The sequence below is a fragment of the Pithys albifrons genome, chromosome 6 (genome assembly GCF_047495875.1).
Source record: "Pithys albifrons albifrons isolate INPA30051 chromosome 6, PitAlb_v1, whole genome shotgun sequence".
Classification (NCBI taxonomy): Eukaryota; Metazoa; Chordata; class Aves; order Passeriformes; family Thamnophilidae; genus Pithys; species Pithys albifrons.
The window spans coordinates 36,507,800-36,534,770 of record NC_092463.1 but is presented as its reverse complement, the minus strand read 5'-3'; the positions used below and the strand labels follow the sequence as shown (position 1 = coordinate 36,534,770).

Below are 26,971 nucleotides of genomic sequence, written 5' to 3'. Positions count from 1 at the left end.
TGAAGCTAAATCTCCACTTTTTTTTAGTTTAAAACTGTTCCACCCTTTGTTATCATTATCTGTCCATGTAAAAAATCTTTTCTTGTGCACCATCAGATCAAGGAAGGGAAATCACAAACACTGTGCACCATGACATAATGTTCTGCTCATGCTTTTCAGTGGTCCCATACCAAGTATTTTATGCACTATGCATAGGCAGGACAGAAGGAAAAGGTCCTTGTAGATGAATTGCCACATAGTTTTGTGGTGCTACATCATTCTTAAAAGGTGGGTTAAGACAAGTGATCTTCGTTTCTTATTTCTCATCACTTCAAGTCAGCCACAAGAAAAAACGAAGACCTACCAAGTCAAGATTTCTTCTAGATACGTTGGAATATGAAATAGCAAATAGAAGCAATTGATCAAGAAGAAATATCTCACCCAAATCAGCTGAAGACAGTCATAACCCTCAATTACAGCACAATAATCAGTTTCTATCTTGGATCCAGGTAGCCAAATGAGATAATTCAACAACTACTTTTTCAGGTGAATGGAGAAAAGCAGAACAAGCCTGAAACATCAATTCAGAGACCTTCTGTTACAGTTTTCTCTAGCTTTAGTTTCTGTGCGATCATGCTCTTTTTCCTTACAAAGTAGTGATTTTACCCACAACTGAGACTTACTTGAAGAGACTTAGTAATTACTCTGTTATCTGCTGGGAACATGATGAGACTTCAGTTTGTAGAATCATGTGTGCTAATGATTCTAATAGTCTGATGTGGAGAGAGAGGGATTTGGGGGCACCAAATTATTTATGATTCATAATGTTCCAGAGGAAAGACTTCATACTTCACCATCAACCCTGATTAAAAATGGCACTCTATAATTAAAAATTTGGAAATTAAGGAATCAATTTTCAAATTCTAGGGAAGTCTCACTTTTGCCAAACCTCCACACCACTCACCCACTCCACCCCAAATAGTAAAATGTAGTAGAGGATGGTAAATGCAACATATTGTCTGGGATACTTTAAAATCCCCAAAACTGCAGGATAAGGCAATCAGAATAACATTTTACAGCAAGTAGTTTTGAAAAATATAAATGAAATCATCTCTGTTCCATGGGGTTTCCTGAAATACAGGCACTTAGGAAATGCAGTGCAACAACACACACACACATTACTGGTAGCAACCCATGTTAACTTCTGCTGGGAGAAGAACTGGCATTGTCATAAACCCCAGAAAACTAGCAGGTTCTCTGAAACTAAAAAATAAATTATAACAAGGAAAAGTATTTTATATATGAAAGCTTATCTATTTGCGTCACAAATTCTTACCTGAATTGTAACAGATCAAACCCCAGGAGGGAATATTAATTTCTCAGCCAATTAAGTTATTATATGTACAAATTAATGTCTAATTGCATAACATCAATACCTCAGAGGAGACATATTCAATTTAGCCTTTAGAAATACTTGGTTTTATGTGGTTACCTATTATTAACTTTATCCTTTTTTTCCCAGGATTGCTTTCATCATTGTAACTGCAGGAAAGTTAAAAAGTTCATGCAAAAGCTTTTACCAACTGAAAGGCTATTTGAATAATAGTGTTTGGTATTTTACTAACTTAATGGTTTTACTTTTTTGAACTTAGAAGACTTGCTCGTTTTGTGTTAACTGAGTTTGTGACAACTGTCAGCTCTGCATATGATGAAAGACAGATTACCTCAACCTCCTTCCTCCACCTCCCCCTTTTATGGTGTCTACAAAATCTGTCACTGACTCACATGTCAGCAAGTCTGTTTCTCCCTATTTCTCTGAATGTTTCCTTGCACCTTAACCATCAGAAGAAAACCTCTGCTCTGAGGACCCTGTGTGCCATCTGTTGCCATACACATAATCATGACCTGTACTGATCTCCTGAGATCTAACAGTGCTTTATTCTTTTGGCTTCATTCTCTGCTGAAGTAGCTGATGAAAATATTCATGAACTGAGGCAAGTTACATTGATTTTGGGACATAACAGTAATTAATGAGCTACTACCATCAGTTTCTGCACTCTTGCAGTATGCCTATCTACAAATAAACACAAACTTACTCTGCTTATGTGGTGAAACAACTGGAGGGGTGTGCACTTGCTAGAGAAGAGCACTGAGCTGAGTGCATCTGCTGTGGCACTTGGCAGAATCTGCTCCCTCAGGTTCTGAGCCCTGCTAACCACAGCAGTAAAGCATCAGCTGGCTCAGAGCACTGAGAACCACCTCACCTCCCTGTGCAGGAGACCATGAAGTCACACTCAATAATCACAGTCTCCTGCAGTCACTGGCAAATACTCGTGACATAACAGGATGGGAAATGAAGCATAATAAAAGCTCTCAAATTGAGACAGACATAGCAACACAGGGGACAGCAATGACCCACCTGTGCACTTCAGCACATTTTGCTCCGCTAAGGCTTCCTACTCATTATTCACCATGGAAACACTTACAGTATCTCAAAGCCAGAACTGCATCCTCTGTTTTCACATCCACTTCATATCAATTAATCAAGACATGGATATCACAATTCTCAAGTGTACTAGTAACTGTCGCTGAAGCAAACCCTTTAAAACTCCTTTTAGCTGAGAGAGGAACAGAGAGAAAAGGCAATGCACATGGTCATTCCTACTCCAGCACTCATGCTGCTCCATTTTGGTCCCAAACTCATGCCTAGTTAATTAAGTGCAGAATCCCTTTCCTGGAAGCTAACTTACAGGATGTGAAAGAGATGCTGACATATCTTAGTGTATGCTATACTGCATTCTATTCCTGGAACAAAACTATTAACAACAGTTTATTTTTGAAAGGAGTGCTTGGTCTCTAGGAAGCAACTCTAAACCAGTGCCAACACACAAGAGCAAAATATTCTAGCTCACAGGTACAGCAACTGCAAAGTACAGTTTGATCTATACCTGTCCCTTTTCTTATTTTAAGAGCTGTTTCTTTTCTCACTTTCTAGCTATTGCTACACTGCATCCCTGGGTAATGGTTCCAGAAACAGACTGCTCTCCCGGGTGTGTGGACTCTTATAATTCACTGCAAAGTGCCCAAGTTAATCAATGGCTAACATCTGATACTGAGAGGCTATGACCTATTACGAGTCACAAACCAAAAGCAAAGAAAAACCACCCAGAGCAAGTAACAAGCCCCCCCAAGAGGGCTGATACATGCTGGCATAGGTGCAGTTCAGTGTAAGAGCTGTAAATTACACTAAGTACCATGGATACCCTTTCTGAGGTTTGCACCTTGCTCATACTTGAATAGCACAAAGGCTCAAAGGCCTCCTTTCCCCTACAGAGTGGCCATGAGTTTGTTTCCAGCATAACTTTGGTACCAGTGCAGAGGTAGAGCTCAGCCTGTGCTGCACCACTGGCTACATTCATGCTGGCCACACTTGACAGCCCAGTACCCACAGTCATCACCACACCTCTGGGCATGCCCCTAACATCAGAGTTCAGTTAGAGACCTGTCTGGAAGAGGGGGAAAGAGTGCTTAACCTACTACCTTCTGAACTTCCAGTTTCTTCTAAGTAGACTGGAGTGCAATTTAAAGTTAATTGTATTTTTTTATGACAGGTGTTGGACTGTATCACTACTTTCATAAAAGGATTATAAAAAACATAACACCATGCTTTTTCTAGCATTTAAGATCTTTTTCCCAACACTGTTATATTCCTTTGCTCTATCACTGCAGTTGCTCCTCCCTAAATTAATGATTTGCCAAAAGAATTGCCAAGAACTGTTCTGTTGCCTTCATGAAACTCAACCAGCACTCAAACCTTCAAACAGTACTATTTCTCCATAGGCTGATTGAGCCTGAAGTCATACGTGTAAAGGAGAAACAAAAGCAGCTTTTCAGAACGGAAAGTTAAATTTTACTTAAAATTAATAGGCTTTATTTCCAACAACCTCCATATTAATCACCTAGAGAGTGTTTCATATTCACACACACTCCTGAAAAAGATGCTCTTGCAACTATTGCTCCTCCTTTAAAGGTACTGCTGCAGTGCTGGAGAGGGGATTATTACCAGACATGTTCATCAGTTCCTGCTTCACCATCACCCCTTTGCCTGTGCCCCAGGCCCCTCCAGCAGCCAGTCCCATACTGCTTGTTTTCACTCTGACACTGTCAGAAAACACCTTCCACAATCCTTCCTCCTTAACCCTGGGACCCTCTGCCTGCAGCCTGTTCAGCCACGGCTCCCACACAGGGCAGAACAAACACATCAGATTCCAATTTCAGACCTCAGTTTACTTCCTCAACAAAAGACCCCCAAAAGAGAGCTAAGCATCTCTTCAAGGTATTTATTCAAGCTTCCAACTAACTAATAGGTGTTCAATGGATTTGCTTCTGTATCTGCTGATGTGAAAATACAGAGTAGATCATTACTTGAGTCTATTACAGTTCCTGTATATTAAAAAAAAGGTACTCTTTCATGACAAAGACTTGAAGACAAAATATTTTTCCCCTAACACAGATGTTCTGCTTTTGTGTGTAGGTACATATACATACATCTACATATATTTACAGACAAGATGTTAATGTTATCTCTCAAAAGCTTCTCTAGACAGAAGTACAAAAATATAACATAAACAAATGTGGTAATTAATCCTCATGTCATTTAAACAGAGTTCCCACAACTACTAGGGGTTTACAGGCTTAATGAATTTCCATTCACTACTGTTACATGAAGAAAACAAAATTAAACCCAGACTCACGAAATTTTCAGGATATTTTGAATTACAGAACCTAAAAACCTGGGATAGGCTCTGAAGCAGGAATCTTCTAAGTATTTTGTTTATTCAAACTTCAGCCAAGTAAAGGCAGCATAAAAATAATTATACTGAAAATCACAGTCCAGACTATAAAGCCATATAAGAATTAGACAGAGTATGAAAGAGATCCTTTTACCAGTTCACATGTTTGAGGAGATAAGGGAGCTTGTAATCCTCAAATAATCCTTGCAAGAAGGACAGCAGTTTCCATTTCAAATGACTGCCACATGCAGTCAAGTGTGCAATGCCAAGAAAAGAAGTAAATTAAAAACTTTAAAGGGAGATACTGATTTTTAAGCAAAAATGTGCAAAAAAAATTGTTTTTTTAAAAATTATGGTTGTAGACAATTGGAACATTCAAACTAAAATGCATTCAGCTGAGAACCCTCTACAGATTTCCACTATAAATCCTTTTGGAAAACAAAGCTAAATACTCAGTAATATTCTTTTCATCAATATGCCAATTTATTTTTGGCAATTACAAGTTTTATATTACTATGCTGCTAAGCTCTCAAAACCATACTGGTATATCAGTGTAAAGAACGTGATCTACATGCGGCGATAAACAAAAAACCAAAAATAAATAGACCCACTCAAATAATAAAAATAGATTAAAAGAAAGGGTGTAAAGAAAAAAAGTTGTAATTGTGTTCTTATTCAGATATTCAGAACACAAAACAAAAAATTAGTAAGCAAAAGATTTTACATGAAAGCAAGAATAATTCTCAACAACTCTTCACCTTCTCATGTTTTCCATTCTTTTCATTTTTCTCTTAGAGCATCAGCTTCACACTTTGCAATCATTTAAATCACAGACATGCAATCCCATTTACAAGCCAAGCTCTGCTGTCCTTCTGAAACAGGCTTCAAAATTAGTTGTGCCTTAATTTGCAAAGGATTCTAAAATCATTACCACTAGCAAACATCCAGACCACTATTTCAGTGATGTTGATGGATTACTGCACACTGAATTTCTCCAAACCCCCCACACCCCAAAGGCAGGAACTGAACACTGGGCACAGTCTTCTTCCTCAAACCACATTTTGTGTTTTCTGAAGCCTACTTTATCCATAGAAGCAAACAAAACCAATAACCAGACAAAACAGCATTTTTCTTCAATTAAATTGCTCACACAGAAGGTATGGCAACAGATTCAGTGAGTCACATAATTCTTGCTTAAGGCAACCTTTCTCAGTCCTCTGGTGTAATAGAAGATGTTCATTTAAACAAAAAAGATTGTTGTGGTCTTTGTCCATGGAGGACATTTGTTTACTAGCTTGGTTTTATTCAGAGCTAAACACAGTCAACAAACAGACCAAAAAAGAAAACCATCTTAGCTGCTTAGATGGTGTGTAAATCTAAACTTATGAGGAACCATAAATCCACCAGAAAAAAAAAAAAGCCTTTTAGGCTTCTCTAACTCTTATATAACATAAGCAGGCATGTCATCAGAGATCCCTGGGGATAATTCACTTTCCTGTTTTTGAGAGAAAAAACATATAAAGAGCTTTTTGTCCCTGACAACCACATTTATTTTCCAAACATATGTATTACACATTTATTTTCCAAAATACCATCTTTCATGGATACCAAGGAATAAAGAGATCAACTTCCACATAAGACTCTATATAGCTTTTGTCAATTTTCCTTTAAAATTAAGACTTAAAGGAACACTGTTTGAAAACATATAGAAAATTACAGATGGGACCTGGAAACAACTGACAAGAACTTCTGAGCACGAGGTGCTCTGTCACCAGGTGATACAGATAAGTGTGTTTCAGACACTAATGCTATCACCCTAATAACTGAAAAAGATGTCTGAAGCTTTCAATGTGAAATGCAAAAGAATGATGTATAAACCTGCAAACAGCTCCAAAAACCTAGCAGGGAACAGAGTACAACCACACAAGCCTTGGACTTTGCTAAATGAATGAATATTCCAACGTCACTCTTCTTTTGCATATGGGAATGTACACAAAAACACAAGGCAAAAGCCAGACTGGCTGCACATAAATTGTTATGCTGCACCTTAAATGCTGCAAGTGCCAACAGTGGTGAATAAAACAATGTAGAAAGAAAAAACATTACCTGCCAAAACATGCAGTTACTCAGCAGAAATCTGCATACTGTATGAATGTCACATTTACTGCTTAGAAAATAATAAAGCTAGATATAAATAATTCATTGTTTCATTTCTTGTGAGCACTGTGCTACGAGTGGGTGTTCAGGTCGGATTTAAAAAGAGGAAGAACTCTTCACATGAGGAAAACTGAGAAAGGTTATTTAGAAATTCTCTCTTGTGTAGGTATCTCAGCAGTGCCCAACAGACAGATGACACTCTTTGGTTTGCTGATGTAGGTACGTTATGTTCTACCGTCCTACCATAGACTATGTAACAAAATCAATTGAAAACATCCAAATAGACTGCACTTAAATTGTAAAGGCAGCAATATGAGTCACCCACTAAAGGCAGAGAGTTATCTCCAGCAACTACAAAAGGAAAGTAATACCAAGCTGGTCACATACATCAACTCTTCAGGAGGGATTGTGCAAAGTATGTGCAAAACCCATTGTGTAAAATGATCTGTGCCAAACGGCAACACCGGGGGAAGCAAAATAAGCAATTCTAGTCATGAATCCAGACACTCAAGCTGGCAAATCAGGATACAAACTGGAAAGAGCAAGCAAGGTGGCAGTGACACCTACAAAACACACTTTGCAATTTAAATAAGAATCAGTGCATTACAAGCACACATATGCCAACAGCACTGGCACTTCATCCAGGCATCTTTACATCTACCAGTTGTCTCAAAGTGTAAGGAAGCTTGTGTGTGTCTGACCTGCCTACCTGTCCATGCAGGTCTTTTATCAACTGCTTCTCCAGCTCAAGACCCAATTTATTCTTTATAGGATTTAATTAACTTCTCTGTAAATTGGGGTACAATAACTTGAAGAGACATGAAAAATAAACCTACCTCTTTCTAATTGAATCCCAAACACAGTCCAGAGCATATCTAATTAAGGTTTTTGCATTCAAAACTAAGGATGATGGAAAAGTCTTCCTGCCTCACATAATTTTTTCCCCTGTAATGGCCAGTAAAAGGAAATATCCAAATCTGTTCTTGGTTCACATGCATGAAAAACATTTCATAAAATGAAAACAGATTCGAAATAATTTAGATTTCAATACTAAACCTTCAAAAGCAAATTACCTATGGAAAGTACATGTGTGGGTGTATTCCTGTTTCACTGCATCAACAGCCTTAATCAGGCTTGCATACTATTTCTGATTATGGTTCATCACATAAAGTCACGTTGGTAACAGTTCAGCAAGAATGTTTCTTAACCCTTTCTGAAAAAGACAAATGCTGTTCTTGTACAACTTTTCACCCTTGATGTGTATATATGTGGGATGACTTTCCCCAGTCATGCACGACTTCACAAAAGCCATCACTGCCAATTTTAAACCACAGGAACTGGCCTGAACTGTGCATCAGTATAAAGGCTGCAGCTCCTCCCTATGCTCAGGATGGTGACACTTGCAGAATCCTCCTCAGCTCCACCTGCCACTGCAACCCCCAGGTCCTTGCAGCTCCCCTCCAGAAAGCAGACTCTGAAGGCTAATGCACCTCCCTGCTGACATGGAGCCAAGATGACTTCCACTGCATCAGCTGGAGCCACATCTGCTGCTCACAAGCTGAAAGCCCTGCTTGGAGTTCTACGGAGTTTTTAGCAATACAACCATACTTTAAACCCAAATGTGCCTTCTTTGATGCAGGGCTGCATTTTCTCAAGCATGTACACTTTTTTGTCTACTTTTCTATTACCATGAAATGGGGGTTTTATCAATATCACATATTGTCTGTTAGGCAGATCTGAAAACTACTTGAAAATGTCAGCAATTGTGAAACAGCAAATCATTTCTTGGTAGGATTTCTGATCAGAAAGGGATCATACCTGTGCTCCACAATATGCTTGTTACATTTCAAAAGAAATTAGGTCTTGATTTCATTCACCCTTGATTTCATGGGATGATTTCATACCTCCTTCCGTTACTGAAACTCTGTTAAGTGATACCATCACTGTTGAAAGCAACTTATCTTTCTACACAGAAACGTGGAATGTTTTCTGGGCAAAAGCTTTCAGAAAAATGGCTGTGTCTTATGACAAGCTGATTCAGTAAACAGTCTGGTGTTAGCAATGCTCAGCCTTCATTATAATGCAAAATTTGCCCTTGGTTCCAACGGCAGCAGTGCAGGGTCTATTCTGACAAACATCCTTCACAAAATCTACCCCTAAAATGGGGGGTTTGAACACAAGTAAACATACTAATGTCACACTTAAATCAGTGCTTTGCAAGTGCACAGAGAGTGACAGCAGCAGATTTCTAAAATTCAGATTCTACACACTTTTAAAGAACACTTGTGTTACCATTATTTCACTAGTAAGTCACAGGGTGTCAAGGCACAGCTTCTGAATCTAAATAGAAATGTGAGATGTGTTCTCTCTCTCAAGATGAGACAAAACAAAAGCCCTTCACTGCCAGCAGGGCAATTGCTGAATTGCTACAGACCTGCTGAGAAGGGAGATTTCCAACAACCGATAAAGCCAAGCAGATGGGGAAACCAGAGCTCAAAAAAAATAATTTATCCTTCCACTGAAGGAAATCCTCTTCAAAACTTACATAAGTTTAAGTCTCTAGGATTTTACAGAAACATGCCAGTGTAACTAAGCTTTCTTATGTGCAAATATGAGTTCGGAAGAGGGTTGGAGGGGAAAGGAAAAATAAAAATGAAAAAATAGGCAGACTTCATTGACTCTGTTTGGGTTGTAACCCTCACTAAAACTCCTCTAATCCTCAAGCCTACCATGAGTGCAGCACTGAGATTACAGCAGACAAATCTATTTGCAGTAAGTTAAACAAGACAAAGAGCTGTTACACCTAAAAACATTGCACGGCTAGTTCTACAGATACTTCTTTTTTTCCACCACTTTGTCCTTCATGCTAACCATACAGTCATCATTCACCAAATTCAGTGAGTCAATTTTTTATTTTTCAAAATAATATCACAGTTTTAAAACTGCCTGGTGTGCATAGTTTCCTAAGATCACAGAAGTGTTACAAAATACTAACTTTTATAATGAAAATATTCGTTTTTCTTCCAAGTAAAGCATTTGGATTAATTTCTGCTCACCTGTACTTTTATACACACTTGCCAGAAGTTGTCCTGAGGATAAGCAATCATTTTAGTTGCAAATTTCAAACATATAAAGTGTGAGGCATTAATAAACTCTCTCTGAAATTAAACTTACACAATTTCTAATATTCTTCAGTAGCTCATTACCTCAGAAGAGGAATTAAATTTGAATTATTTTTTTATGAAAACAAAAAAGTACAATTACTGGAAGAAATTATACAGTGAAAAAACATAGATCTTTAATCTTTAGACTGTTGTACTTTTTTTTTTTTAATTTCTGAAAGAGGTGGGGGGAAGTCATGTGCTACAAAGCCATGGTATGTCCACTAAAATATTACAAACAGTTCTCTTACTGTAGAAACAGAAAATTTCTATACAGCAACCAACAAATATGCATAATTAATTATAAATCATAACCATTACTTATGGATGCAAAACTTAGAAGAAAAAGAGGTCAGTTAAGTTCATATACTAAAAATGTCATGAGAGGCTTCAAGTGTAAATAGTTCAACATGAAGCTGAGGAAGTTCTTCAATCAGACTTCTGAAAACTGGGAAAACATAGCTTTAGATGGACAACTATTTGCTCTTTTTTCTTCTATACAAACAGATACAGCACTTACCTGATTCAGAACAGGTCTTGCTTTATTCTTATCTAAAATTAGAGTATTAGGTGTTATTAATAAGCAAAATGAGCTTAAAGAATAAATGCTTTTCCTTTTACCATTTCAGAAGAAAAGCAGGAGCAAAGCACTTAAAGACTGTTAGAGTTGCACTGGCTGTTGCCTTAAAACCTTGGCTATTCTGTGTTGCAAATGTATCTCTCAAAATCCACATGCGGACTTCAATGCAGGGGCTTTAAAAAAGGGTCATTCACTCAGAAGAGCCAACAATTTGAGGGGAAAAAACCTCAAAGCAAACCAAAAGGTAAGGAACATAATAGGAAATGTCTGGGAAGCTATACTATAGACTAACTAGGAGAGACTAACACAGCTTCTGGAAAGTAAATAACTTTCAAAAGTAAGTTAACTTCAAAATATTCATTTAAGGGCCTCATTTAAACTGTTCACAAGACCATCTGTCAAAGCAAAAAGATAAGCATTTTCATGTTTTGGCAGTCTGCAAGCATATGCAATGCAGCATCAGGACTACATCTAAACAGGTTATTTCCAAAACTAGCTTGAGGACTTCTCCTATCACAGCAACTGCTCGAACAGAAGTTCTTTCCCTAAAAGCCTTGTGAATCTAAACCACCAACATTTAAGTCGAGTCTTCCCTGAATTGTCCTCTAGAGGAGACTTTGGCTCTGTTCTCCATGATCATACATAAGAGTCTACAAAACCACTCTCTCTAGGCCAACATGAGCTGGAGTGGCCCCCTCCACCCACAGCTCACCAAGAGAAAACCTTCTCACAAAGCCATGGGAGGTAACAGCAAGACGTAAATAGAAGACAGAAGAGTGGAATGGTACAAGATTATTTTAACACTCAGAAGAAGTGAATAACAACAAAATAAACAGTGGAGAAAAAGGATGTTCCTTGGAAAACAAGAAACTTAATACCTCCTTTTCTCTAGTGTTATTCATTTATCACAGCTACTAAATGTGAAACTACTTCAAATTTCACTACAAAGCTTGCTTTCTAAAAGAGAACACAAAGATTAGATTTCAAGGTGAAAAATACATTATATACCAGCAACAGTACCTACCTTAATCTGAAAAATCTGCATACACTAGGAGATGTTACAGAGCTGGGCACTGCTACCATGCCACAGTACTGCATAACTGATAAATAAAAAAATCATATTCTAAATTAACTGTGCAAACAGTGCACTGGGAACAGACTGATATTGCCATTTTTCAAACAAGGTCATTTTAGAACTGGTATAATAACTTCCCCCTCATACAAAGTCATTGCATTAATTCCAACTAATTCTATTTTACTTAACTTCAAGGACGAAAGTGGTAAGTTCAAAGTATAGCATGAGAAAATATTCTAGTTGTGAGTATATGTGGAATGTGAACTAAGCAAGAAAGTGCCAGGAGAGAAAAAAGGCATAATGTAAGCTGCATGAAAGTCACATGCAAAGAAACTCGGATGCTGCTACATTAGTGCAAATACATACGAAAATTAAGCCAATGGATCTCCTTCCACTGATCCTGCAAATGATCACTGAGAGATTAAAGCATCTGGGAACCATGGAAGAACATCCCTTTGAGTATATGTAATAATCTCAGCTATATGATGCTAAAATTCTCCAGTTCATTTCACTTCATGGACTGAATATGATGATTACTGCTGCTGCGAGGATTAGGTTTTATTGAGCCTGGTTACATATTTGTGAAAACTATTCCTGTTCCTAGTACAGATTCAGAAAAAAAAATTTTGATGAACGGAAGAGGATTTTAATTATTCAGTTCTTACTTAGCACTGTATTTTCATTTAAATTATATACCCAAAGTTAATTAAGACAATACTATCTAACTAAAGAATTTGTAAAAGGGATTTCAGAGTTGGACTCTATGATCCTTGTGGATCCCTTCCAACTCAGAATATTCTGTAACCATAAATGATTGGTGGAGTGTATTATATTTTAGAAAGAACATTATTTTGAAGTACAGTGTGCTGGTTTTGGCTGGGGTAGAATTCATTTTCTTCTCAGTGGCTGGTATGGGTTGATATTACAGAGATGTTTTTGTTATTGCTGAGCTCACACAGAGCCAAGGCCTTTTCTGCTTTCGGTACAGTCACACTGGCAAGGAGGTGCAGGGTGCATGGGAGGCTGGGAGGAGACACAGCCAGGACAGGTGACCCACACTGGCCTAAGGGATATTCCAGACCATACACCACCATGCTCAGTATAGAAAGGGGAGAGAAGGAGGACGAAGGGGGACGTTTGGAGTGATGGCGTTTGTCTTCCCAAGTAGCCATTTCACGTGATGGGGCTCTGCTCTCCTGGGGATGGCTGAGCACTTGCCTGCCCATGGGAAGCAGGGAATTCATTCCTTGTTTGCTGTGCTTGCATTCATGGCTTTTGCTTTCCCTATTAAACTGCCTTTACCTCAGCCCATGAGTTTTCTGGCTCTTACCCTTCTGATTCTCCCCCTGGCCCCACTGGTGGGGCAGTGAGTGAGCAGCTGTTGGGGGCTTGGCTGCTGCCTGGGGTTAAACTACAACAACAGTAATTCAAAAGTTTCATTTATTACCATTTTATGAACACTATTTTGCTACACTTCCTGATGCAGTACATTAACCCAAAGCACTAATGACACTAGCATAACCCAACTCACATCCACCATAACACATCCCTCCCTACCTCACCTGTGCTCAAGGGGTCCGAGTTCCCTTAAGACATATTCACAGAAATAAACAAAAGCATCAAGAACACAGATCAGAGACCTAAAATTGAATTTGATAAAGACAGAAGGCAATGCTCAGTGCAGAGATTATGCAAAAGTTTGAGAAACAATCATGACTACTATTTGTGAAGGCAGTGAGTACACTCAGAGAGATTAGTTTCCAGTTTTAAAAACTAAAATGAAAAGTTCTTAAATACAAAGCTATTTAAAATATTAATAAGAAAATTATTTAACTGAAACAGTTATGTATCAGCACAGTGGCTAAATTGCATGTACTTGAAATGCTATACAAATACACCTTTATCATCACTGATATACAGGAATTTCTATACAGACAGGCAAAAAAATGAGACCTGCATTTGTGGGAGATGAATTTGTGGAATAACAAATTCCTGTACTGTTTTTCAGGTGTAACAATTTGGTGAGCAGTCTGAACAGATGCTGACTGATAATGAGAAGGGGCAGCAGCAAAGTGCTATACTTCCAAGGTATTTATTGTTACAAATATTATTTTAGATCAACAACCTAACTTCCAGCAGAGAGGCTGTATTAGCACACAATTCCGATAGTCAATCAGCAGAGGAGAAAAAGGGCAGAGAAGCCATTGGTGCATGCAGAGATTCATTGGATACCTTGAAATACTTGCACGAAATGAAACACGCTTGGAACAAGAGTGGGGAGAAAGCAACTCTTTAGGAAGAAACAGCATTTTTATGCATGAACTGGCAATATAAATAATTTATTAACCACACTACTATTTCAAACCAGAACATAAGTAAACAGACAGTACTGTACTACTGTATTTTGCAGTTGAAGTAATTTCACATATAGTAGAAACCTAAGTTACTCTTCTGCACTCTTAGATACTTGGAGAAATTTTTAAAGTCTTTTTCCAACACTTGCATGATGTCAGGTTAAAGGTTTATGATTGCCAAGCTGAGGACACTACAAAAATGCAGAGTTCCTACAAGTCGCTTTACAAACCTTCCTTTGGGCAAGAAAAGATTCAATTATTCCCTTTGTTCAGAGAACACACTACTATGGTATGCAGCATGCTGAGCACCACTTCTCTGATGAAGTCACTAGCCAAAACAGAAACAGACATCTTAGCAGTATGGATTTGTTGTAGTTTGGGATTATTATGTAAATTCTCTCCCCTGCCACTTAACTGCCCAGACCAGCGGTTAACAAAAGAAGTAGTTAACTGTGATCGCTGGGGTGGGGGCAGGTTTGTCTCTTTTGGTTTTTTTTTGGATATTCTCCTCAGTCTTGGCTCGGCGGAACGGGGGAGTGGGGGCTCCAAGGAGGCAGGCTGCCCTGCTGGTTACTGCTGGGGTTTTAGCCTGGCTGTCTTGCCGCTGCCTACTTCGGATTACTTTTTTCCTGCCGTGCTGCTACCTGCCTTGGATTTGCTGCTGGTTGCTCGTACCTTTTCTGCTTCTTGGACGGGGAACACAGGGGAAAGAGACTGAGTCCATCTGAAAGCCCACTGCTCGTCTGTTTCGCTGGAGACGGACTGAAACTCACTCTGCAGCCAGCGGGCTGTGACAAGGACACTTAAGTATAACCTTTTCTCCCGGAGGAAAACCTGCTGGGTTTTGTTGTTGTTGTTTTTTTTTTTTTCCTCTTATGGTGTTGGGGAAGTGGGTTGCACTAGTCTGTTTACATATATATATATATATATAGCAGTTATCCTTCTTGTATTAAAATTCCTTTTCTTAAATTTGATAAAGAGTGGTGTGATTATTGAGGAGGAGGCCCCTCCCCTGCTTGTGGGTAAAACATTTTGGTTTTTTCCCCTCAAACCGAGACATTTCTTGGCGCCCAACGTGTGGGGCTTGTAAACAAAGAAGGATAACTGCTATTTTGTGGCACCATGTGGGTCTTGAGCTTAGGGTTCATCAGGACCATCCTGTATAATATATTGGCTTTTTGTTGGTACAAATTCATGCCAAAAGGAGCGGCAGGTTTAAGTCTTATCAACAAATCAATGAGCAAAACTCAAATAGCCGCAATTATTATTGAGTTCTTACTCTGGATTTATGGTGCCATGAATTCGATGCCTTTGGATGTCATGTGGGTGGTGCTCTCCAGGCTGTTTTCCTGCCGCAACCTAAGCTGCTACCTCTGGGGATTCAGTGATAATAGTACGGACCCTTGGGAAGGAACAAAGGGGAATCTCTTCTCCCAACCCTTTGTCCATTCCCCATTCAAGTCTGCTACAACAGCTTTTGAGATGTTTAAATTCTCCCTGGATGCCAGAGATATCTTGCTCTTTATGGTTTTTCTGCAGGGTTGTACCCCTGCAGCTTACAGAATGTTTGAAGGTAGGGCCAGGGTTTTTCCAGAATGCATTCAGAAACCTAGCCCAGTGAAGGGGGAAAAGCGAGAGAATAAAACCCCTGATGCCACAGTGAAGGGAGAAAAGGATGAGGCTAAACCAGGAGGACAGGCCAAGCCTATGGAAGTTGCCCCTATTCAGAAAAGGAAATATAAGACCAAATTAGACCATCCAGCAGACGATGAGGGGGCTGCTGCACCTCCACAGCAAGCAGACCCAGAGCCTGAGATCATCACTGAGTCATTGTCATTTGATAATCTCCGTAGTTTGCGGAAAGACATTGCTCGACACCCGGGTGAGCCCATCCTGACTTGGTTGATCCGAGTTTGGGACCTTATGGGTGAAACCTTACAACTGGATGGTGCTGAAGCCAGGTTTTTGGGGGCTCTGGCCCAGGACGTGGCTATTGAACAGGTGTTCGTGAGGGAATCAAAGCCCCTTTCACTCTGGGCACGACTTCTAACGAGTGTAAGAGAGAAGTTTGTTTATAGAGAAATCCTGCAGGAACATCATATTAGGAAGACTTGGAAGACGATGGAAGAAGGAATTTTACGTCTGAGGGAGATGGCAATGATGGACGTGCTTTTTGGAAGAGGTGGGCAAGCCAATAATGACCCTGACAAGGTCAGATGCACACCACATATGTGGTGGGACCTTTCACGCTCGGGGCCAGCTGAATACACCGATTTCCTGGCATCCATGTATAGGGAAGAGAACCATGAAACAGTGGGCGCAGTAGCAAATAAGCTCCGGATATATGAAAGCATGACCCACAGCCCAATGCAGGCCCGTATTTCTGCTGTAGAGACATTGGTTGAGAGTCTCAAGACGCTGCCTGCAGAGGTAAAAGCGATCAGAGAGGAAATTAGGGAAAGTCTCCAAGTGGCACCAGTGCGAATGAGAACCTCTGAAGTCAGAGCCAGACGCCCCCCAGCCAGAGGAAGTGGACAGACCTCACGAACTGAGATGTGGTACTTCCTGGCCAAACATGGAGAAGACATGGGACGGTGGGATGGGAAACTCACCCGTGCCCTTGCAGCCCGAGTACAAGAACTGAAGGAGAATGGAAGAAGGTCAGTGAGAGTAAGTGCAGTCCCAGTTTCCCACGGGCAAGAATCTGACCCACAGGAGGGCACCTCCCAGGTGTACTCATCGAGAAAAGGTTCTGACCGCTATGACCAGGATCAGTGTTAGAGGGGCCCTGCCTCTAGCCAGGTAGAGGCACGGGACAACCGTGTCTATTGGACTGTGTGGATTCGATGGCCTGGTACATCAGACCCACAAAAGTATAAGGCTTTGGTTGATACTGGCGCTCAATGCACATTAATGCCATCAGGACATGTGGGCTCAGAAACTATTTCTATTTCTGGGGTGACAGGGGGATCTCAAGAGTTGACTGTGCTAGAAGCTGAAGTGAGCTTGACAGGGAGAGATTGGCAGAAACACCCCATTGTGACTGGTCCAGCCGCCCCATGTATCCTGGGCATTGACTACCTCAGGAATGGATATTTCAAGGACCCAAAGGGGCATAGATGGGCTTTTGGAATAGCCACTGTACAGACAGAAGGGATTGAACAATTGAACTCATTGCCAGGTCTCTCAGAAAGTCCTTCTGCTGTTGGACTGTTGAAAGTTGAGGAACAGCAAGTGCCAATTGCCACCACGACAGTGCACCGTCGGCAATACCGAACGAACCGTGATGCTGTGATCCCCATCCATGAGATGATCCGTGAACTGGAGAGCCAAGGGGTGGTCAGCAAAACCCACTCACCCTTCAACAGCCCCATCTGGCCTGTGCATAAGTCTGATGGAGAATGGAGATTGACTGTGGACTATCGTGGCTTGAATGAAGTTACCCCACCGCTGAGTTCCGCTGTGCCGGACATGCTGGAGCTCCAGTATGAACTGGAGTCCAGGGCAGCAAAGTGGTATGCCACTATTGACATTGCTAATGCGTTCTTCTCCATTCCTCTGGCACCAGAGTGCAGGCCACAGTTTGCTTTCACCTGGAGGGGCGTGCAGTACACCTGGAACCGACTACCCCAGGGGTGGAAACACAGTCCCACCATCTGTCATGGACTGATCCAGACTGCACTGGAGAAGGGTGAGGCTCCAGAACACCTGCAATACATTGATGACATCATTGTGTGGGGGGACACAGCAGAAGAGGTTTTTCAGAAAGGAGAGAAAATCATCCAGATCCTTTTGGGAGCTGGCTTTGCCATCAAACGGAGTAAGGTTAAGGGACCAGCCCAAGAGATCCAGTTCCTGGGAGTGAAGTGGCAGGATGGACGCCGTCAGATTCCAACAGAAGTCATCAATAAGATCACAGCAATGTCTCCACCTACCAGCAAAAAGGAAACACAAGCCTTCCTGGGTGCCATAGGGTTCTGGAGGATGCATATCCCAGCATACAGTCAGATCGTAAGCCCTCTCTACTTGGTAACCCGTAAGAAGAATGATTTCCACTGGGGCCCTGAGCAGCAACAAGCCTTTGACCAGATCAAGCATGAGATTGCTCAGGCTGTAGCCCTTGGACCAGTCAGGACAGGACCAGACATACAGAACATGCTCTACTCCGCCACCAGGAATAATGGCCTGTCTTGGAGCCTTTGGCAGAAGGTGCCTGGTGAGACTCGAGGCCGACCACTTGGATTCTGGAGCCGAGGCTACAGAGGATCTGAAGCCAACTATACCCCCACAGAGAAAGAGATCCTAGCCGCCTATGAAGGAGTCCAAGCCGCCTCAGAGGTGATTGGCACAGAAGCACAGCTGTTTCTGGCACCTCGACTACCAGTGCTGAAGTGGATGTTGTCAGGACAGGCTGCCTCTACACATCACGCCACTGATGCTACCTGGAGCAAGTGGATTGCCCTGATTACGCAGCGCGCCCGTATAGGAAAATCAAATCGCCCTGGGATCCTGGAAATCATCACAAACTGGCCTGAAGGTGAAAATTTTGGTCTAGCAGATGAAGAGGAAGAGCAGGTGACACGTGCGGAAGAAGCTCCACCATACAATCAATTGCCAAAAGAGGAAATACGCTACGCCCTCTTCACCGATGGCTCCTGTCGCATTGTAGGGACTAATCGCAAATGGAAAGCAGCTGTATGGAGTCCCACACGACAAGTTGCAGAAGCTACTGAAGGAGAAGGTGGGTCGAGTCAGTTTGCAGAGCTTAAAGCCGTGCAGTTGGCCCTGGACATTGCTGAACGAGAGAAATGGCCAAAGCTTTACCTCTACACCGACTCATGGATGGTGGCCAATGCTCTCTGGGGATGGTTAGACCGATGGAAGAAAACCAATTGGAAACGCAGAGGGAAACCCATCTGGGCTGCCGACATATGGCAAGATATTGCCACCCGAGTAGAGAAGCTGATTGTGAGAGTCCGCCACGTAGACGCACACGTACCCAAAAATCGGGCCAATGAGGAACATCTCAACAACCAACAGGCAGACCGAGCTGCGCAAGTGAAAGTATCACAGACAGATCTGGACTGGCAGCACAAGGGAGAGCTGTTCTTGGCTCGATGGGCCCATGATGCCTCGGGCCATCAGGGCAGAGATGCCACTTATAAATGGGCACGAGACCGAGGGGTGGATTTAACCATGGACATTATCTCTCAGGTTATCCACGACTGCGAGACATGTGCTGCCATTAAGCAGGCTAAGAGAGTGAAGCCCCTGTGGTATGGTGGACGCTGGGATAAGTATAAGTACGGGGAGGCCTGGCAGGTTGACTACATCACACTGCCACAGACCCGCCAAGGCAAGCGCTATGTGCTCACCATGGTGGAAGCAACCACAGGGTGGCTGGAGACACACCCAGTGCCTCACGCCACTGCTCGGAACACCATCCTAGGCCTGGAAAAACAAGTGCTGTGGCGACATGGCACCCCAGAACGAATTGAGTCAGATAATGGAACTCATTTCAAAAACAGCTTAGTTGCTACCTGGGCGAGAGAACATGGCATTGAGTGGGTGTATCATATCCCCTACCATGCACCAGCTGCCGGGAAAGTTGAGCGGTGTAATGGACTGTTGAAAACCACTTTGAAGGCGTTGGGTGGAGGGACTTTCAAACACTGGGATCAACACTTAGCAAAGGCTACATGGCTAGTCAACACTAGAGGCTCTGTCAATCGAGCCGGCCCTGCCCAATCAGAACCCCTTCACACTGTAGATGGAGACAAAGTCCCTGTAATACACCTGAGAGGTATGCTAGGGAAAACAGTCTGGATCAACCCTGCCTCAGGCAAAGGCAAACCCATTCGTGGGGTTGTCTTTGCTCAAGGATCTGGTTCCACCTGGTGGGTGATGCAGGAAGATGGAGAGACACGATGTGTACCTCAAGGGGAACTTATCTCTGGGTAAACGACTCATATTACTGTATTTGTAAACACTTAATTATTTGAAAGAAAATTTAAGTTTAATGTAGAGTATCGGCATGGAAGAGAATTTAGGGGTGGATAATGTTGTAGTTTGGGATTATTATGTAAATTCTCTCCCCTGCCACTTAACTGCCCAGACCAGCGGTTAACAAAAGAAGTAGTTAACTGTGATCGCTGGGGTGGGGGCAGGTTTGTCTCTTTTGGTTTTTTTTTGGATATTCTCCTCAGTCTTGGCTCGGCGGAACGGGGGAGTGGGGGCTCCAAGGAGGCAGGCTGCCCTGCTGGTTACTGCTGGGGTTTTAGCCTGGCTGTCTTGCCGCTGCCTACTTCGGATTACTTTTTTCCTGCCGTGCTGCTACCTGCCTTGGATTTGCTGCTGGTTGCTCGTACCTTTCTGCTTCTTGGACGGGGAACACAGGGGAAAGAGACTGAGTCCATCTGAAAGCCCACTGCTCGTCTGTTTCGCTGGAGACGGACTGAAACTCACTCTGCAGCCAGCGGGCTGTGACAAGGACACTTAAGTATAACCTTTTCTCCCGGAGGAAAACCTGCTGGGTTTTGTTGTTGTTGTTTTTTTTTTTTTCCTCTTATGGTGTTGGGGAAGTGGGTTGCACTAGTCTGTTTACATATATATATATATATATATAGCAGTTATCCTTCTTGTATTAAAATTCCTTTTCTTAAATTTGATAAAGAGTGGTGTGATTATTGAGGAGGAGGCCCCTCCCCTGCTTGTGGGTAAAACATTTTGGTTTTTTCCCCTCAAACCAAGACAGGATTTCTCTTCAGGACAGGGGTCCCTTCTGTATCTTTTTAGTTGACATATATAGGAAGAAAGGAAGGTGGTGTCAAACATTAATGTAAGACTGAGAAAAATCTAGTGTGAAACAATCCACAAGCTCATCTTCCATTTAAGAAGCAAACATGCAGGTATATTCAATGTAATTACATAAATTTATTTCCAGTTGCCTTCCCCTTACCTCCAAACCACAATGTTATTTCCTTTTTCTCCAAAATTAAGGGTCAAAATTGATTTCTATATCCTTGACGAATACAAGTGTACACACATTTATAAATCAAGAATACTATGCGGGGGTTTTTGTGAAGTAGAGACAGAGACTTTAGTCAATGGTTCTATCAACCTGTACAGCAACTGGTTTTCTTTCTATGCTCCTTCCTATGGATGCATTTTGGAATGTATCAAAGACTTTCAAAACAGATAGCAGAATTACTCTGATTCACTTACCAAGTAAAAATCAAAAATAAAAACATGAAAACCACATATTTAAAAGAAGGAGTAGTGAGTTGCAAATGTAGCCTTCTCCTCTATTACTTCCAAATTATAAGAATATTGTTTTATTCTACTAAGTGAGACATAAGAACGCACTAGAATTGGGACATTAATCCTCCTACATATCATGCCACATTCCTTTTTAGGTTCAATTTTTAGTACCACTGTACTGTTTTCATCACTAGTTCTACTACTATGTTAGTGTCAGGAGACAAGGAAGTCATTAAAGGCTGTGGTATCTCAAGCAGTTATAGCTATGTCGACAGAGAACTTGCAGCAAGAAAGAAAAACCCCACTGAAACTGGAGAACAGCATGAAACTAAAACTTTTCTCTGCCTTTTGCACAAGTGTATTCTTTGCCCTGGCAGCCGGGGCGGTCCCGTGGTGTAAAGGAGAGCACTCTGGACTCTGAATCCCAAGGACCTGAGTTTGAGTCTCAGTGGGACTATCCCCTGGCAGTTCAATGCCTCCCTGCCATTCCATCCCCTCAGATCTCGGATGCTCAGCAGGGTCAGTCTCAGTTAGTACTGGGTGCTGTGACAGTCCCGAGGACTTCACCGTCACTGCCCGAGCTCGCTCAGCCGTGGCAAATGGACCTCGACTTAAACGGTGGGGCCAGTTCTGCACACGCTGAGCCTCACCTAGAAAATCTACTGCACAGGCTGGAAGGGCACACCCACGTGGGGAGAGCCCTTCCCAAATCTGCGTTCGTCAAGTCTGGCCATACGTACATTCTTTGCCCTGGTTCAGTAACACAGAGATGGCTTGCTACAGAGTCATGAGACTGAAACACAAGTCCTGTGCACCATTAAAATCCTACTGGGAACGTTCATGTGTGAAATCTCAGTAATGTACAGAACTTGTTCTGGCCCTCCAATGAATATCCAAGTTTACAATGCAGCAATAGCTTTTGTCTGATACCCACAGCTCTAACAACCAGACAGGAAAAAATAAGTTGAATTTACTAAGATTAACAAACTTTCAAATTTTTACAAACAAAATTCTGTTTCTATGATTCCTTACAAACTGAAAACTTATAGAATTCCTTAGGTTGCAAGGTCCTGCAGCTGGCTCCACAGACCAGTTATTTAACCTATGTTCATGGTGCTTTAACAACTGCTTTTCATTTACAGAAACTGAGGTAGCTGTGAACTGGAGAAGAGAATTAGCTCTCACCCCAACACCAAAAGAGCTGGATCATCACTCTGCTGAAGACTTCTCAACTTAGTGCTTGATTAAGGTTCCCCTGCTGTTTATTTTGAGCTGCTGTCTTGTGCTGCCATGATAACCACATGTGTGCAACAAGCTTCTCAGAGAAGGCTGGAATAAAGAAATCAATGAAGTTAGAGAAGATTCCTGTCAAGTTCAATTGGTCATGATCACAGTACTCACAAAAGGAGAAGCAGTTGGGGGTAACTGCCAAGCGAAAGACCTCATGTTCTGCTTTGTACTATCTTTTCCTCTCTTTGATCATCTTTTTTTTTTAAATTGCACTCCAACACTGATAAATCAAAGATAACTCATGCGTTTCTGTGAAACCAATCTGTAAGCTCCAACTTTCAAGGTAACTGAAAGAAACTCCTAAAACAGCCCCGGCTGCAGTAGAGCAAACTGGACTAAAAGAGATTGACAAAACAAGCTTTGGTAATAAGAGAACATGCAGGATGGGAACAAACTATCCCATCAGCTCCTGCACTACAGGCTTTACTCACATTACCAGTGGGCCCCATGTGTTTGTGCAGTCCTGGTGCGCTCCTCTCCCCAGTACATACCCCCATAATATCCCAGCTACTCCATGAAAAGCTACAGCCAGAACCCATCCTGCAGATGCAGCCTGCTTGGCAAAGCCAGGGGCAGCAGCATGCACAGCCACCCAAGATTGGTGGGGTCTAGATTTTACCTAGCTGTTTAACAGTATGTCTGGGCTATTCCTCTACTTAACCAGCAGTTTCACAACAATTTACTCCTTCCAGAGCACTTTACACCCCTCTCATCGATGGAAATCGGCAGTCAGTTAATATCCAAGATATTGCCAGATATTTCTTTTTTTCTTTTAGAGAGAGGGAGGAGAAGTAAAAGAAAGGGATTGATGGCCAATCTAGTTACACAAGCCTCACTTTCTTAGCAAACCCAGACTAAACGCAGGTCCCCTACAAAAGATCCCCTTGAAAGATGATCCAGACTAGGGAAAGTATTTGCATAGTAAAAATTCTTGTATGTTGACAGAAACAGAACCTTCCAAAGGAACATTTGCCAAAAGACCAATCTAACAGTGCACAAGGAAGGCCAGGGAACCTTCGCGTGACAGGGCTGCTTTTCACATGTCTTTAAAAGTGAAGCCACTAGCTGCTAATTGATTAGAATGGAGAAGATCCCACCCAACACCTGCTGCAGCAATTCCATTTAATAGCAGTCCTTCACCAGATCTGACAATTACTCCCACACTCCCCTGTGAGAGACTAATCGTTTGCTAAAAATAAATCAGAGATTAGTATGTTACAGAAGCTGCCTGAGACACACCATTTGACAGAAGGCGACATAATCAACCTTGTGGGGAGCTGATGTCCAGATTTCACTGGTAAGTATTTCACCCTACAACCAGAGATACAGGGGCCTGGCTGAAATGGAAGGACGCAGTATTACTTTTCGGTCATTTTACTGTTTTCTACAGCCTGCACCTGAGCATGCAGGAGTAATGTCCATACTTAGACAGCGGGGAGTATGTCAGTACCAACATCAATTTGTGTACAGCAGCTGCTTAAAGCTGAAGTTGTCAAGAAACATGAGACGACAGAAAGCAGAACACAACACCCACCAACTGTACCAGCAATTAATTATGATTTCACTTGTATCGGAATCTTTAGTAAGCAGACCAGGGCTTACCAAGTCACAGTGGCAGGGAAGGATGAGAAAAAGAGCAGAAAATACTTTTTAAACTTTTTCTGAATATGAATGATATATGTCAAAACCATCAATCAATAGCTTGCATGTAGGACGCAAGTAAGGAAGACTGTATCTTCCAAAGGAATTGTTCTTAGCTGTTTTAAAATAAAGTTGAGTAGTCATTAAGTAACTGACCATAAAGGCAGCAAACATATGAGAAAGTATTTTTAAAAAAACATGTACTTAATTAGCTCTGTAACAAAAGGTCTAACTTTACAATGAAAAAAAATTACACAGATTTTCAGCTTTGCTTCACGTTAAATATGAAGAAAATAATTAAATTTGCAGTGGAAAAATACAAACTTTTCTCAAATACAGAAGATGAATAGGATGCTGTATACAGAAAACTCCAAACCGCAAACAACCTTGAGCGTGCTTTATGGAAGCAAGCCAAAAGAATTCCATCTGTCACACAGAAGAAATACTTTACATTAATTTATAGTTGCTCTTTAAAAAGAGTAGCTGTGATATGAAATGATTACTGTCTTACCTGGTCAAGTGGGTTAGATTTAGAAAAGAAATCAAGAACTATAGGTCCAGATTTCCCCCTCAAAAATAACAAGAAAATTTCTATCTGCCTAGGAGGACAAAAATAGACAAAACTCCATTTGTTTTTCAGCTGTATGAAAAATTTACCTCTTTAAAAAAAAAGGAGACATCATGGATGAGACCACAGGCAACAAGTGCATCTTCCTGTACAACTAGGATACCACCAGATCATAGGTGGCAGTGTCAGAAGGTGAGATCAGACAGAAGACCTGAAGGAAATACAGACAATTCCATAAGAAGAGAAAGGTCAGTGGTTAACAGGCAAGAGAACTGCAGCCGAAAGGCTCAATTCCACCATGTGTCCACCTTCAACAGGTGATGTACAGGCTAAATAAATGGTACTACAGCATTGCACAGTTCTTCCCCATCAGCCTTGACGTGTAATGACCAACATCTTGATTTAACAATCGTTACTTAGGAAAAACACCCATCACTTTCAAGTTACATTTTTTCTAGTGCCTTTTATTTAGTCTCATAGCTACCAATACTTTTAACTACCTTCAACAAAAAACAGTTCAAAAATCACTAGAAACATGATAATTAATATTTAACATTAATGCATCACAAAGAGGGGATCTCTCACAATGGCCAAGCTTGAATTGAAAGAAGAAAGTATCACACCATAGGGATGTAAAGTTTTCAAATAAGGATGTAAAGGTTTCATTCGCACAGAAACTATTGAGACCATTTATTTATACCTCAGCATTTATGTTTAGGCAAGAACCACCAAATAAACTGCATTAGTATGATACTAATGCTTCTTGATAATGAGTCTTTCATTGATCTCTTCAGCCTCCATTAAGACATCACAGAAGAAGCTGCAATTGAAAATGTGAAGCACAGATTACACACAACTCTTTGTCAAAGTCATCTGGTAAACTGAAGTACTAAAAGAATCACGTTTTAGGGCTAGCTTTTACATTTCATAATTTTCCTCTTCTAAACCCTTCTACTGAAGGGAGAGAGAGAAAAAAAAATAAGGAACCCACCAGAATATCAGAAAATGTTCTGCAAGGCTAATATTCATCTCTCTGTGAAAAGAACCTCTACAGAATAACTGTGTAATCCCTACTAGGGCAAATTCCATTTTACCACAGAGAAAGAAGTAGCTTAAGACCAAATCAGCAAATGTCACAGTTGTGCAGAAATATTACCACCTTGTTCACAAGGAAGGCCTCTCACATGATTATTTAACATACATGAAAAATAATTTTTTGATTCTAAAGCTTGTATTGATTGCAGATAATCTGCCCATCTCAAAAAATACTGATATGTGTAAATGAAGTCCCTTTATTGCATTTTACTATTATTCAAAAAGGTGTCCCCAATTTATGTTAGACACAGACAAGCAAACTGCTACAATTTATATTAAATTTTGTGTACAGTAGCACATTTTCTTTTAATCACCCGGCATTCGTTTTATATTTAAGACAGTGGAAAACATGTTTTTATTTCAAACTTGACTGCAATATTGAGTGACACAGAGAAGCTTTTGACACAGGTACTGGATGGGCCAATCAGGGTTCATGCACAGCTGGATCTGCTCTTCCCAAACCACAAAGGCCTGCCTGGGGACATGATGCTCAATGGCAACCTTGGCTACAGCGACCAGAAAGAGAGGTGGTTAAGAACCTGAGGGAAATTTCAAAGAAGAGTAGTAGAGCACACAAACCTGTACTTTGGAAGAGGTGATACAGGAAACTGAAAAATCTCCAACTAAACAGGCAAGCCCTGACTGAGGCCAGGGCAAAGTAAGACTACATAAAGGAGGCAAAAGCAGGCAGTCACTTGCAAGGAAGAGTTTGAAATCATTGTTCAGGCATGAAGGCAGTGTCAGGAAATTCATATATGATACCACCACCACATGGAACCATCAGTAATTTAAGACATCTAAATAACTTGGGATGGAAACAGAATCACTTTAGTAAATGGAATAAGAAACAAACAAAAAGTCTGTTGGAGCCAAAAGAATTCCAAAGCAGCTTGGATCTTGATCCTTATTGCTAGAAATTCCCCTAGCTTTTGCTTTATCCCCCATAATTTCTTTTGTTCATAACTGCAATGAAACCAGAACTGGTAACTTCCTACACTGGAGATTCCAAACCTCAAAG

The 26,971-nt window shown here is 41.2% G+C and overlaps 1 protein-coding gene across 9 annotated transcripts in view; it reads right to left on the bottom strand.

The window, feature by feature from the left end:
- Positions 1-26,971, bottom strand: part of SIPA1L1 (signal induced proliferation associated 1 like 1) — a 211,992-nt gene that overhangs the window by 78,393 nt on the left and 106,628 nt on the right. Inside the window, exon 6 of one of the 9 annotated variants that reach the window (XM_071558232.1) lies at positions 24,948-25,069. The exons of 7 other annotated variants lie outside the window; for them this stretch is intronic. The gene's annotated coding sequence lies outside the window, so the exon portion shown is untranslated. Of the gene's footprint in view, positions 1-22,544; positions 22,602-24,947; positions 25,070-26,971 lie in introns of those variants that run through there. One more of the 9 variants, XM_071558233.1, reaches the window with a different exon arrangement.